Source organism: Lactuca virosa, chromosome 3 (genome assembly GCF_052849685.1).
Source record: "Lactuca virosa cultivar CGN04683 chromosome 3, Lactuca_virosa_CGN04683_v6, whole genome shotgun sequence".
NCBI classification, from domain to species: domain Eukaryota; kingdom Viridiplantae; phylum Streptophyta; class Magnoliopsida; order Asterales; family Asteraceae; genus Lactuca; species Lactuca virosa.
The window spans coordinates 415,008,883-415,024,841 of NC_136428.1; positions in this window are offsets into that span (position 1 = coordinate 415,008,883).

The following is a 15,959-nucleotide window of genomic DNA, read 5'->3' on the forward strand; positions in this document are numbered from 1 at the left end:
AACAAGGTCAAAATCTGTCAAGTCTATGAATTCCTTAAGTTCAACTCTGCCTAGTCAAGTCCATTTAGAATCTTTCGTGCCTACCAGCGCATCGAACACAGTGCATAGACAATTTAATTTTGGGTACGTTACGCAGACTCAGATTGCTTGTTGTCACTTGATAATATCACTTCCCTATACTACATCAACAAGCAAAACTGTAAGCAACAATATTTTTGATTTTTTTTTAAATTTTTTAATGTTTTTGGATTTTTGAATGTTTTCTGAAAAAAATAAAACAGAAACAAGATGTTTTTGGATTTTTTTTTAATTTTTCAATTTTTTTGTTTGATTTTTGTTTATTTCTCCACCTAAATTTGTGCATGAGTGAGAATGAAATCACTAAAATGCGCAAATTTAAACTAACCTAATCAATAACAAAAATTTAATCCTCAAAACGAATCATTTTCAAAAATCCCACAAGCACATCGAATCGAGCTTTGTTAAAAGGCTTGGTGAACAGATCCGCCACATTATTCGCAGTAGGAACCTGTTCTAGCCGGATGAGCGAGCGCTCATAACAATCTCTGATAAACTGAATTTTGATATCAATGTGCTTGGTTTTGGAATGTTGGACAGGATTTTTAGTAATCTGAATTGCGGCCTCATTATCACAGTGAATGGGGGTTTCTAGCAAGTTCAAATCGTAGTCCAACAGCTGATGTTGGATCCAGATAACTTGAGAGCAACAAGCAGATGCAGCAACATATTCGACTTCTGCTGCTGAGGTAGAGACAATATGTTGTTTCTTGCACTGCCACGACACCAGCCTATCTCTAAGAAATTGGCAACCTCCTGAAGTAGATTTCCTGTCAAGCTCACAGCCTCCATAATTACTGTCAGCAAAAGCATATAAATCAAATTTAGAATTCTTCGGATACCAAAGACGCAATTTTGGGTAGCCTTTGATATACCGAAAAATCCTTTTGACAGCAATAAGATGAGAAAGTTTAGGATTAGCCTGATAGCGAGCGCATTGACAAACTGCAAACATGATGTCGGGACGGCTTGCAGTAAGATACATCAACGATCCGATCATCGATCTGTAATGTGTCTGATCTACGGATTCGGCATCAATATATGGATTCAGCAGGGGTCTTTCAGCCATTGGTGTCGATGCAGGTTTTGCATCTTGAAACCCGAACTTCTCAAGAATATCCTCCACATACTTAGCTTGGTGTAGCAGGATTCCGGTTGAATTTTGTTTGACCTGAAGCCCCAGAAACATGGTCATTTCACCCAGTGAACTCATCTCAAACCGCTTTTTCATCACGCCTTCAAACTCTTTGCATGGCTGTGGACTGGTAGACCCGAAGATAATGTCGTCAACATAGATCTGGACTAGAATCTGATCATTACCAACATGCTTGATGAACAAAGTTTGATCAATAGTGTCGCGAGAGTATCCATGCTCGAGCAAGTGCTTTGTTAGAGTCGTATACCATGCTCCAGGAGCTTGATGTAACCCATACAACGCCTTGTCCAACTTGTAGACATGATTAGGAAATTCTGAGTTAACGAACCTAGGGGGTTGATCAACGTAGATTTATTCCTTCACCTTGCCATATAAGAAGGCAGTCTTGACATCCATTTGGTAGACCGTGAAGTTCATGTAGGAAGCATATGCGAGGAAGATACAAATAGCCTCCAAGCGAGCCACGGGAGCATAAGCCTCAGTATAATCAAGACCCTCAACTTGTCGAAACCCGCGAACCACCAACCTTGGTTTATTGCGCAGTATTACACCAGAATCGTCCTGCTTGTTACGATAGACCCAACGTGTGTCAAGAGACCTTTTGCCCTTTGGTAACTCAACCAATTTCCAAACCCCGAGCTTTTCAAACTGATTTAGCTCTTCATGCATCGCATCTACCTAGCTGGGCTCATTCAAAGCCATTTCAACGTTCTTGGGCTCTATTTGAGATAAAAAGCAAGAATAGAGACATGCATTGACATCTCCACTCTGACTTCTGGTTTTAACTCCATCACTCAGCTGGCCAATGACGTTATCAATAGGATGATCGCGTTGAATTCTTGAAGGTATGTCTTGGCTGATGTCATTAAGTGAAACAGGAATAGTGTGGATGTTGAAACCTCCATCATTTCTTTTGATCCATATTAGATGAATCTGCTACAAACTCATTAGCAATTTCTTCAGGAAAGAGTAGTTCCATAAAAGTTGGAGTGAGAGCGGAAGCATCTCTAGACATGAACTCTCTTTCAACAGGTGTAAGAGGTGTAGCATCCGCATCAGGAGTTCCATTTTGAACTTTAGACTCTGGACTATCAAGTCGATCAGATGAATCCCCCTCAGGTGGAGCAGAGGACTGCCCCTCAATCGTTGGAGGTCTGTAAACAAATTCTTCGTCTTCGTCTTCAGATACAATCTTCGAACCAGAAGAGGATCCATTTGAGCCATCTGAAGACACATTTAAGGATTTGAAAAGCGATGTGTAATCAAATAACTAGTCAGGACCCACTCGAGCATCTGTTTCATTCTCATCCAACCAGCACACGTCATAGGATTCGACAATCTGCTTAGTCTTCTTGTTGTAAACCCTATAAGCGGTGCGCGCAGCATACCCTACAAAATAACAATCATCGGCTTTGGCATTGAATTTAGGGTTGGATTCCAAGTGAAGAAGGGTGCAAGGGCAGCCAAATACATGGAGATGGCTGACTGAAGGCTTGTGTCCATAGAGAATCTCGTACGGTGTCTTCATCTGAGCTTTGTTGATTAGAACACGATTCTGCACGTAGCAAGCAGTGTTAATCGCCTCGGCCCAAACGAAAACAGGTAATTTAGAATCACAAAGCATTGTCCTTGCAACGTCTTTTAAAGTTCTATTTCTCCTCTCAGCAACACCGTTTTGTTGAGGCGTGTGAGCAGAGCTATATTGACGCATGATCCCCTTTTCTGTGCAAAAATGGTCAAGAACCGCATTCTTGAACTCAGTTCCATTGTCAGTACGAAGCGCCTTCACCTGGTTGTTGGTTTGATTCTCAATCATCACAATGAACTTCTTTATCAGATCAGCAACCCCAGCTTTGTTGGATAAGAAGAAGACCCACGTAAAATGAGAGAAATCATCGATCACAACTAGACAGTACGAACTTCTGTTGATGCTCAGGACGTTGACCGGACCAAATAAGTCCATATACAATAATTGGAGCACCTGACTGATTGAGTTAACTTGCTTTGGCAGGTGTGGTTTTCTATGATGTTTTCCTTAGGCACAGGACACACACTTCTCAAATGTAATAAAGTCTCTGACAGGTAAGCCTCGAACCATCTCATTCTTAGCAAGGCGATTCAGGTTTTTTGCGTTATCATGACCAAGTCGTCGGTGCCACAGCATTGCGTTTTGTTCGGAGACTTTTGAAAATAGGCAAGTGAGTTGTTCAGGTATGTTACTGTTCATGTCAATAATGTAAGCATTCCCATCCCGCTCAGATATGACGAGAATCCACTCTTCCGGGATGACAATGCTTGGCTTGAGAATCATCCATTCTTTATCGGTAAAATGGGTAGAATAGCCTTTGTCGCAAATTTGGGGAACACTCAACAAGCTATGCTTTAACTCGGGAGCAAAGTTGACATTTTCAAAGCTTAGCACTCCATTTGTAACGGTTCCTCTCTGAGTGATCTTGCCACCATCTCCGCCCGCGAAGGAAACATACCCCCCATTAAAAGATTGAAGGTCGCTCAATTAGGAGATGTCTCATATCATATGCCGGGAGCAGCCGCTGTCGACGTACCGAGGACGGACGACATTTCTCCGCAACTGTCCTTGCAAAATGAGCGGGATCATTTAGATTTGGGAACCCAGGTCATCACTGTCCTGGGTTTCCTTTTCTCTTTTTCTAATTTATCCTTTAATGTTTTCAAGTTAGGATCCTCATTTCTAATCACTTCAGAGGATGGTGATGATGGATTGGAAATTGATTTGGGCAGCCAATGATATTTCGGTTTTATAACATTCTCAGGTGGTTTTGAAATAGGTTTCTTATTAGTTTGCACTGAGCTTCTGGATGTTCTACTACAAGTGGTTGAAGATCCAGAATTGATTTTTGACCAAACCGATCTTGGCGGAGCCTTGTTCGGTTTTGGGAAACTATTTGGAGCTTTGTTATTAAAAACGTTTTCATTCTTTTGAAAAACAGCCTTTTTTCTGCTTCGATCATCTTTCCAATCATCATTTCGAGAACGAGTTCTTGAGGATTTTCTAATTAAAAACGTTCCGCGAGATTCGTTCTCTCCTCTTGGTGACATATACTTCACAAAGATCCTATTTTGACAATTCCTAGCTATATGACCACCAACACCACAATTAAAACAAATCTGTTTATTATTTGAACTTGTACTGCATTTCTCAGATTTATTTTCTTGACAGACACTCTTACTCTTCTCAGAAGAACATGCATGAGAAATAGGTTGTGAGATAAGTGAGGGTGCCTCAGATGGTGTGACTTGTGGAATTGATGGGTTTTCATGAGAATCACAAGCATCAGAATTACCAAACAATTCATCAAACATATCAAAGAAATTAAGTTCAACAGTAGCAAATGTGGAAACATCACACGAAACATTCTCAGTCTTAACATCAGAAACAAAACCTTTTTCATTTGAAACAGAAACAGAAACAGATTCTCCAACTTCATGCTTTGCCTGATCTAATGGTTGATCTGCAGGGGAAGTAGAAATGTTAGTGCTTTCAACATTAATAAATCAGCCTAAAACGAAACCAGATGGCTTGCCATAAACCATAAATGATTCGTTGGCAATCTCATCCTTGGATAGGGGTTGATACTGATATGTATGATTATAAGGAGGAGGTACACTATCAAATCCTAGACCCTTTTGTTGGTTTCGTTTGAACTGCATACAATGATCAATCATGTTGGCAACTACCTCGCTTGATCCATCAAATTTTCTAAAATCAAAATTTGCAGTTTCAAATTGTCTTTTTAATGTATCAAGCTCGGTAATTAGCTCATCATTTTGTCTTTTAACATAATCATAAAGCTCACATTTTTCACTGTATTCTGTCTGAATTCTCTTAAAGTCCTTTATTTTTGTCTGTAACTAGGCCTTAAGGGGTTTCTGTCCTTTCCTAAGCTGATAGCCCTCATATCTAAGGTCCTCTACTTCTCTACGTAATAATTGAATTTCATCATGAAGAAGTTTAACATATTCATCACATGCCTGAGAACAAGACGGTAGATTTACCTCGCTTTTCCTGGGCTCGGAAGTAGAAGACACCATTAGAGCAAACAGCAGCTCCATCATTTATGCTTCAGGATCAGCTGCATCATTCTTCAGGGAATCATCATCAATTTGAGCTAGGTGAGCGTTTTCTGGCCCTGAAATATTCAAAGCCTGAATCTGGTCCTCCCAGTCAAAGGACTGAGCGACCATAGCAGTCTCACCATTAACCGCATCACCTGCACGGTTGTTTCCCACTACACCATTGTCCTGTTGTTGTTCGTCCAACGATCAGGTTTTGGACACTCACGAGCAAAGTGACCCGGCTCATGACAGTTGAAACATCGCAACATGTCCTTGTTGAATCCCACCTTCTTATCAGCATTCATGCCCCAGTTGTTCTTCCCTGTCTTCTTAGCAAACAGCTTGGCCCTGAAAATAGCCATAGCAATCTGCCATGTAATGTCCATCTCTTCCATGTCTTCTGGATGAATCTGATCCAGGTCAGCAAATGACAGCTGAGGTGGAAGCTCTCCAGCTACAAAAGCAGTGTAGCAGTTAACAAGCCCAGTGGCTAGAGCCAGATTTTCATCAATGTCTTTCGTGTTTGAGAAAGAGGCTACAACTGGCACATTTAGAGGGGGAACAACTTGTGGTGTGACAAATTGCTGGCTTTGAGGATGAGGAATAGATGATGCAGCAGCGAAGGTCTGAATCTGAGGTTGTTGAGCAGCAAATACTTGACCTGAGGAAATCATGATTAATGAGAGAGCATTGTTGGATGAGATTCTAAGATTCGCAGTAGAGTATAAGTTCACATGGTTAATTTCTCTCTGTTTGTCATCAATATCACAAGCTTTGATGATCGCCATGATTTCAGCAAGAGTGAGGCGATTTAGATCCTTGGTCTTCTTAATCATAGCAACATTCATGTCCCATGATCTAGGAAGAGCATTCAGAAGCTTCTTGTTCATTTCTGACTTGGTCAAGAAAATCCCAGATATATTCATGTCAGTGGAGAGAGTTGTGAACCGCTGCAGCTGTGCCTCAAGAGTCTCTCCGGGAATGTAGTTGAACATATTGAACATTTGTCTCAACATGTCCTGGCAACTCTCCTTCATATCTTCATTTCCCTCATATACATCAATTAGGGCTTCCCACAAATCTTTAGCCGAAGTATACTCTCGGAAACCTTGAGCAATATCAGGAGATAATGCCATGGTTAGAGTGGCTAAAGCCCTTTCCTGCTCTTCAACTTTCTCAAACTCCTCATCTGTGTAGTTTTCAACAGCCTTGTCAATCTCTTGTCCTCCAACTGTCATAGTGATTCTAACGGGGCATCTAAGAATGCTTCTCCAGACTTTAAAATCCTTCATTTTAATGTATTTTTCAATCCTGTATTTCCACTCAGGAAAACCATCTGCAGACATTAATCTTGGAATGCACGTAGTTGTGCCCATGACAGTATCAAGTTCGTGACAAGGAGTTTGACTTTGAGATTCCATTTGAAATTAAAGCAAATTAAAGTCACAAAAGAGTTTACGGTTGATGATGATGAGATTACGACCGTAAACTGAGTTTACGGTAAATGAGTTTACGACCGTAAACTTGGTTTACGGTTGAAGTGTTTACGACCGTAAACTGGGTTATTGAAGCTTAGTTTACGGTTAATGAAGATTCACAGTTTACGGTTGTTCAAGTTCTTGAGTTTACAACCGTAAACAGGGTTTACGGTCAACAGTAAGGTCCCAGAAGTTCTTCAAAAATGCATTTTTGCAGTAGATTCAGTCCCTTTAACCACGAAAACACTAAAACCAAAGACGAACAATGAAGAATGTCAGTCTAAACAGCCGAAAACTCGATTTAATGAAGCTTTGACACCGGTTTTTGCTTTGATACCAATTGTAAGGTCCTGAAAAGGATCTTTACCAATGATCAAGCAACAAACAATCACAATAGAAGTACAAGAAGAAAAGAAATCAAGCTTGCACACGTTTATATCATAAAAACGTCTGGTACAACTCGATGAAATAAACTGTAAACACTATGGCATCAACAACTAGACAAAGACCTACACCTCCACTATATATACTCGACTGGGCCGCAAACTGAGTTTATGGCCGTAAACGTGTTTACGGCCGTAAACTCACTTCCTGACCGTAAACACCTAAACAACCCACAAAATGCATTAAAGACTCATATTGAACAAATACAATGAAAGCCTAGACCAAACCATTAACTGGACCCTTCAGTTCTACCCCTATGAAGTCACACTAATAACCCATAAATTAATACAACTTAGTGAGTTAGTGATTACACTACTCACACTATGTGTTAGGCAAATCGTCTTTCCTATCGCGATTAATATAAATAGATCGGATCACAAAATCTTGATTAAGAGCGTTTAGCCCTAAATTTTCATGAGTATTTTCTTGTGTAATTTTCGTTCCGAACTTCTTTCAAATCTTTTCAAATCCGGAGAGTAAACCTCTCCAATATAAAGATAACTTAGTTGGAACGACACCCATTTTATGGCTTTCCGATGCGTTTACTTCTACCTTGTTACCAGGACTACATCATAGGGATGTAGGTCGACCCTTAGAGAACCATAGCTCAAAGCACGGGAAAAATTTGTGCCTATTATAGTAAAGAAAGATATGTCTAAAGGTAACCATCGTTTCTCATCGACTTGTGTTCCTCATTGTGTAGGAAAAAACCATGCCTCCAAAGAAACGTTCCAAGATGCAGTTTCAGCTGCAGTTTCAGCAGCCGACTCTTCAGATCGATGAAGCTAGCAAGACACCGACTCTTCAGATCGATGAAGCTACGTTCCAAGCTGCAGTTTCTGCAGCCGTAGCAGCTGTCATGGCTCACCTGAATGCTAACGACACGAATGTTAGCAGGAGCACTATCGGGAATCCCGATCATAGCAATGGAAAACAGCAACCAGCAACGGTGTGTAAAGCCACCCAAGGACTCCAATCTAATCCCCTGAAAAGAAAGTTTGAGAACGAAAAAGGGAGTACCTCGGCTCAAGGACCTTCCGAAGGGTAACAAGCTGAGGTAGACAATACCCCTGTCAACCCACCTGTCTCGACACCAAGAAGACCATACCTAGGAAACTTCCCCCACTGCAGCAAGTGTAACTACCATCATTATGGAGTTTGTCAAGAACCCTTTTGTGTTAGGTGCAACATGAAGGGGCACACTGCTCGCAACTGCAGGACCCCGGTTGAGTTCATTACATCAACCACCAATGTTGGGACCAGTCCAATATGCCACCTATGTGGTGAAATTGGGCACCTCAAGAGGGACTGCCCAACTGAAAGAAATGACAAGGACGCAGGAGGAGTTTAACCCTAATACCTAGGGGAACATCAACGAACCCGGTAGAATTTTGGTACGCCTCTCAACCTTAAGTAGCTAATCGAAAACTTTAAATAATCAATTCTAATTGAAATTACTTCCTCGTTAAGGCAAAAGTCGCAGCACTGTTGTAAGACTTAAAAACCCATCAGGTAAAACTATGATGGCTTAGTATATACGTTAAGGCCATTTATAATTAGGATTGATAGACCTCGAGAGAGTGATGCGGCCTTATCTTCTGTTATAGAGAGGCCTTGTGAGAAATGTATTCATGAAAAGTACATCTTTCCCAAAGCAGCAGGACCCCTAGCGTTCAGTGTCAATCATGTCGGTCAAAGAATTCGCAATAGTAATACCATGGACGAACCCGAAACGCTAAGAACTTGTGTGCCCTGTTCAGCACATGGTCCTATCAATCTTCATTCTATATCGTGTCGATGGTTATTAATTTCGACACTACCGTCAACCATGGTTCGACTTGGTTCAACCATGCGAAAATGCCTAGTGTTGTGTAAAAAGAACTTTCACCTTACCATAAGCGTCAAATAAAGGTTCTTTCGAACCTAATAAGAAAACCTAATGCGAACCATCTGTCGTCTCTCCCATCCAACCTTCAGAAGTACCCAGGAGAGGGGTACCACGTGTTGTTGACCAACCCCATTAGACATTAAAACCAGAAGCGAAAGGCACTGCGGATATTCCGGAAGACAATAACCGCCCGAGGCCTGCTCAGTAGATCCCTTAGAATGACCACTTGCACCGCACGATCTAATTCGTGAATCAAGAGAAAGAACTCATGGGATTAACTTACTACTACTGAGTATATGCATTAGAGTGGTATATAAGTTAAGTCGATAAGATTTAAGATGTGTGCTTCCGCCCTACTCCGTGTTCCTTGTTTGGTTGTGGGTTTGGGGTGGGGCCACACATCTGAACATCCTGTCAATCTCAACTATATACAACTAGCATACACTGAGTAATAGTGATTGAGCCGAGTATGAGGACTACCATGAACCTTAAAATAAAACCCTTCATCATATATCTATAGGAAAGGAGCTGAAGTCAAGAGAACAATTGTGGTTTAAGCTACTAAAATGACTACAAATTTGAAATTTGTTGTCATCCCGGTTAAGCCAACGTAGTAGCTGACACCCTCGGTTAGGAAAAGTAAATCAAGTCGTAAGAGTCAAAAACATTGACTACGAACATCCATTCACGCCCGATCCCACAAATTAAGCATCTCAATAATGGGCCAAGAAACCTGGAAAGCTGTGACAAGTTAAACTATTAGAAGAATGGATAGGGAAATTAGATGTTCTGAGTGACAGATTCTTATGCCCTCTAGATTTAATCTGGATAGAGAAACTCGGTAACATCGGAAGACTAGCTGCAAGGGATGCTCGCACTACTCAAGCACTTCGTTCATCCAGATACAGACGAGAAGCGCCTAGGTCGAAAAGAGTTGTGATAGTGCCTCATCATGCGAGAAAGTTATCGTCGCCCTATAGATGATAGTCTGCATTCACCAAAGTTAATACTAAGATGCTAAGGACCATATAATTACCTCCACGACCTGGAATACTTGAGTAAAGTAGACAACAAGTTGCGTTAAGCTTTATAACCCAGGCCATAAAGAGATTGTGGACTCGACACCAGTCTAGGTGTTAGTCGACGGATTATACACGATCATGCGCTCCCTACAAACTTGAAGAAGCAGACACAATGGAAAAACTAATGGAGCATGTAATAGAGATTGTTAGACTACTAGGTGTTCCAAGGAATATTATCTCTAAAAGAGATAGTAGAACCACCTCCCGGAATAGTCAATCACTTCAGAAAATCTCTAAGGGCGAAGCTAGCCCTGATCAGATACTCCTATCCATGAAACAACGAACCGAATGAGAGAACGATTCCCTCCGATTAGGGATCCTGCTGTGAAAGCATCTATTAGATGATGATGAAAATTGGAGTTATCTAAGCATCATCTAGTAAAACCCTCTATCATCCTGACGCAGAGATATTCAGTTAGAAACACCTCACGAGTCGAAAGTACAGGTCCTTTCTGCACTGGGCCGAGGTAAATGCCACGCAACCAATAGATGCCAGCATATAGTCAGCACCTTCAATAATCCAGAAAACCTCCGAAAGCCAACCAGTAGGAAATACGAATCCAAAGACGACATGAGCCTCCTAAGAACCAATCGATAGGACTACACCTCGAGTAAGAGAAAACTTTTGGAACTTCCGAATGGCGATCACGCGAAGTGATGATCTCACCATGGAAGTACATTATGTTCTAGGTACTGAAACGTTCTATTTTCCCAAGAACTTAAGATCGTTAGAGATTCTTGATAGAATTGGTCCAGTATCCGTCAGACCCAGACTGCTTTAGGGATTCCATAAATTCCACCCTAACCTGTCCACGTCTCAGAGAATGAACCAGTAGTACCCGACAAATCTCTCATTGTTTTCTCGACTAGATCCATAAAAACCAGAGTCGCGTTGGTTAAGAGAAACGGGACAAATCTAGCTTGGAAAAAGGGAACCGATGAAACCTTATCCCGTGTGGCCCAGAAATCAAAGAAGAAACTATATCTCGTAACAAAAATTCGCTAGAACTCAATATGGACCTGATTCCGCTAAGGAACGGACGGATCAGCTAGGTCATGAAGTATCCACATCTTTCGTATCCATCCTTGAGTCTTTATTAAGATTCTAATTTCGGGACGAAATTCCGTCTAACGGGGGGATGATGTGACAACCCGAAATTTTCATTTGTACCAACTCTACCCTCAAGAACTTCAATTAAAAGTCAAATTCATTTCTGCTAATTTTTAGCTCGGTTTAAAGTCCGTTTGGGTATTTTTAAATATTTATTCGTCGAGAGAACAAACGAAAGGAAGTGTTTTCTAGGATTATTGGGGAACAAATAAAACAAATAACACCTTAATAAGGTGTTACGGCCAAACATGAGGGGTGGGGCCGAAAACCCCCTTTGACCGAGAACTCATGCTTAAGGCATGAGTTTACTCCTTCCTTCCTCATTTCTTACTTCCAAACTCAAGAACACCTACATTCTCTCTCAAGTATCATAAGAGCTTCTTCCAAATCTTCCAAAAATGTAAGTGTTTCTTCTCTTGATTTGTTGATACAACACTTCATCTAGTAGTTATAGATGATTTCATCCATGAAATCCTCTCTTTTTCTTAGATATTCAAGTTTTCTTCAAGAACACCAAGAACACACACTAGTGTTTTGGGCCGAAAACACCCTCCTTTGCTTCCATATTGTAAGTATCTATCTCCTATACTTGTTATCTAGTAAGGATACTGGATTTAGGGCCTTGAAATCGTCATTTTTCCTAGAACAAAAGGAGTTTTCGGTATAGTGCATCTCCTTAAACCGAAAACCATTATGAAGGGTGCAAAATGACTTTAAGCCATTCCAAATACTTAGTATTGAGTCTAGAACACTTCGTTGATTGTGGAAAGCCCTTAAAAATCACCAAACATCATGAGTTTTCGGCCAACCATGTGGACCGAAAACCTCTTTGGACCGAGAACCATTCGGACCGAGAACCCTTCGGACCGAGAACCCTTCGGACCGAGAATACCACATGGACCGAAAACTCTATTTAGTGACCATACACTCCTTTTATGCAATCCGTGGTGATTTTAACACTTCCATATAAGTATTTCCTAGACTATAAGGGTGTTATCCTTTTTAATTAGTTGAATATACACTAATTGTATACATATATATGTCATTATATGCTAAATAGGATCTGTACGTATGCTCAAGACTTCACTTGACACTTAGCATCCATTACCGATCTTACTTTCACATCACTCACTACAGGTGAGTTCATACCCCTGAATCAACCTTTAAAATGATTTTAAATGCTTTTATGGGGGGGGAATACAAGTTGAACTATTAAGTTATTATATCAATCACATGTGATTAATAACTGTCAATCAAATAGATTTTTGCATGTTAATATGTTTTATTCAGCTAAATGTTTTCAAATCTCTTTTTAAATTACTAACTTTTATCAAAGTCTTTTAAACTTATATTCTTGTTAGATTCATGTCTATATAAATATAGTTATATAAGTAGGGTTTGAAGGACTTAGGACTGATAGCCCGCTTTATTTCCTATTCCTTGTTTGGTTGTGGACTTAGAGTATCTGGTTATTTGTCCGAGTGTCGTTGAAGTCCTAGTTATATATTATGTATATCTGTTTAGATATTAAAACTCTTACTCCAATTCAACGCCTTTGTGTAGCAAAGGTACCTAGATAACCTCTCAAGTAAACTATAATAGGTATAGTTTAGAAACCAACCATAACTTTTATGAAGAGAAACTAGCTATATCAATATTCTAAATCATGTACTTTTAGTAAAAAGAGACGTATATAACAATCAAAACACGAGATACATCCTCATGATGCAGATTTCACCGTTGTCGAGTTGGTAACCAGAGTCTCCTGGAGGGAGAGCGGGCATTGTGTGTATAGATCTATACGGGATAGACCATCCCACATCCTGACTGCTAGCTACAGTCCCGAACGACCAAGCCAAGGGGTGACAAATGTCACATTATTTCGACGCCAGCAGGTCGTCGTGTTTACATCCGTCAAGCAGTATGGTTACGAGTATCTTCACATTTACCTTATAATTCATGGTCTTAAGGTAACTAGTACCACGGTAGTTTCTACATATAAAACTATGGTAATATAATATTTTCCCTACTACATTAACTTGGAACGTTTTTGATATAAAACGATAATGTAAAACTATATTTTGATAATGATTGTAACATTTGGGAAAAATGCTCTTTAAACACAAAACAGTCAAGTCTTGGTAGAAGACTGCTTTTAGTAAAGGAACTCATTCTTTAAACCTGAAACGGTCGAGTCTTGGTAGAAGACTGCTTGTAGTAAAGGAACTCATTCTTTAAACCTGAAACAGTCGAGTCTTGGTAGAAGACTGCTTTTAGTAAAGGAACTCATTCTTTTAAACATGAAACAGTCGGGTCTTGGTAGAAGACTACTTTTATTAGAAAATATAGGATTTTCTGGAAGGAATTCAAATACTTTATAAGCTCTTATCACATTCATTATATGAGATTATTTTGATGAAAAACATGTATTTATATCAATGTCATTAAAATACTTATGAACTCACCAGCATTAAAATGTTGCTCCTCTATTTCAAAATAACTTGTATTCTCAGGTCATCAGTAGACAGGTACACTCCGAGAGCTGTTGCGAAGTCAGCTTTGTACCGAGCTGCATCTTATGTCATTCTCTATATCTACTTTTGTTGTTGTTGCTAAATGTGACCTATGTAAAACTTATACTATTAATGCAATGGTTGTTGTACTTTGATTACTATACTGCATGTGTTGTGATACTTGACATGACGTCCTCCACCCCAGAACTTTTCCGCTGTTCCGGTTTTGGGGTGTGACACGTTTGGTTCCCATAATCTCTTGATAGGGAAAGCGTATAGTATGGGTACTAGCCTTCACATTATGACCTTACTAAAACAAACATGTTTTAAGGTAATTAGTACTAACAGGATGTCATTCAAAAGACAACTGTGTACTTATAATTTCCCATTACTTTCATTTTGTGACAGTTCTACTCGAAAGTTAATGCAAACTATATTCGAGTCAAGATAGTTATAAACTAGGGAAAACTTACATTTTACAAACGACACACAGAACAGTCGAGTCTAGTACATTCAGTAGAAAGGGATCTATAATGCTAACTTTATGATTCCTTAGTGTATGCATTCAGGGATATATATTAATGGGGTCCCACAGGTAGTAGGATATGTGCTTTCCGCTTCATTTCCTGTTCCTTGTTTGGTTGTGGGCTTAGAGCAGATACACCCAGTCTACTATCTATCCGAGCTTAGCTATATATATGTTCCATGTACACCAACTAATCATAAGGGGTACCATGTATGGGTCAGGTCATAGGACACTAATTCAATGCACCGTTTTCTAGTACAAAACATACTTTTCAAATGAAGAACTTTTGGAATACAAAACTAGAAACTTAACGAGTAAGGGTTTAATCCATTTTATTAAACCAGTAAAACTTAAAGGACCTTAGGTGGTTAATTCTATAATACCTTAGTTTATACACCAGGGTTATATATCATTAATATCCGATAGGTAGTTGGATGTGTGCCTTCCGCCTCATTCCCTGTTCCTTTTTTGTTTGTGGGTTTAGGGTAGATTCATACAAGTAACTATCTGTTCGATATTAGATTATATATAACTAGTATAAACTAAGCGATTATAGAAGGAAATATTGTGGTTACCATTTTATTATAAGAAATAAGGGTATTCTTAAAGGATCTTTTCATCAAATATAAAGGAACTATTACAGTTAACTCTGTGAGTACCGAGTGAATACGCAGGGGTTATATACAACGATGATCTAACAAACAATGGGATGTGTGTCTTCCGCCTCATTTCCTGTACCTTGTTTGGTTGTGGGCTTAGGGCAGATACACACAACCGATTGTTTGTTTACTCTGGGTTTTATATAACTTGTATCCATTTAATACTCTTAGAAAGGGCTGTAGAGTCATTTTTACTTATCTTTCATAAAAGCAGGAAATATAGGATTTTCAGGAGGAACAGGCAAACTTTTCTAAACAAGAACTTACTACAACTTACTACAACTTGCTACAAACTTTCTTACTACTTACTACATCACTAAAATCTTATGAACTCACTAGCTTAAATGCTGATCTACGCTTTCAAAATAACTTGTATTCTCAGGAGACCAGTAGACAGGTTCACGCACAGGGATTCAGAAGATGGTGCAGTATAGCTTCATGTCTTTTTGTTATTTGCTATGTATTCTATATTATGTGAATCACATACTTTGTAAACACTTTCTTTCTAATGAAATGGTTGTTTATTACTTTGCTTACTATGATGCATGTCTTGTGATACTAAACATGATGTCCTCCGCCCCAGAACGTTTCCGTCGTTCCAGTTTTGGGGTGTGACAAAACATCCGGGGGTGGAGGACTTCATTTGTAGTATCACAACACATGCATTATAGTAATAAGAGTACAAACAACCACTGTATTTAAAAAGTATAAATATTTACATGTGTTTCAAACTTGTATTATGAAACTAAATAGTTGTACAAAAGAAGAAGAAAAGACATAAATAGCTCCATCTTCTCAAAAGCTCGGGGTGTACTTGCCTACTGGTTCCCTGAGAATACAAGTAATTTGAAAAGAGAGTATCAACATAAAGTTGAGTGAATGCATAAGTATTTATGTTTTGTAAGAATGTCTTCTGTTTCTTGAATATG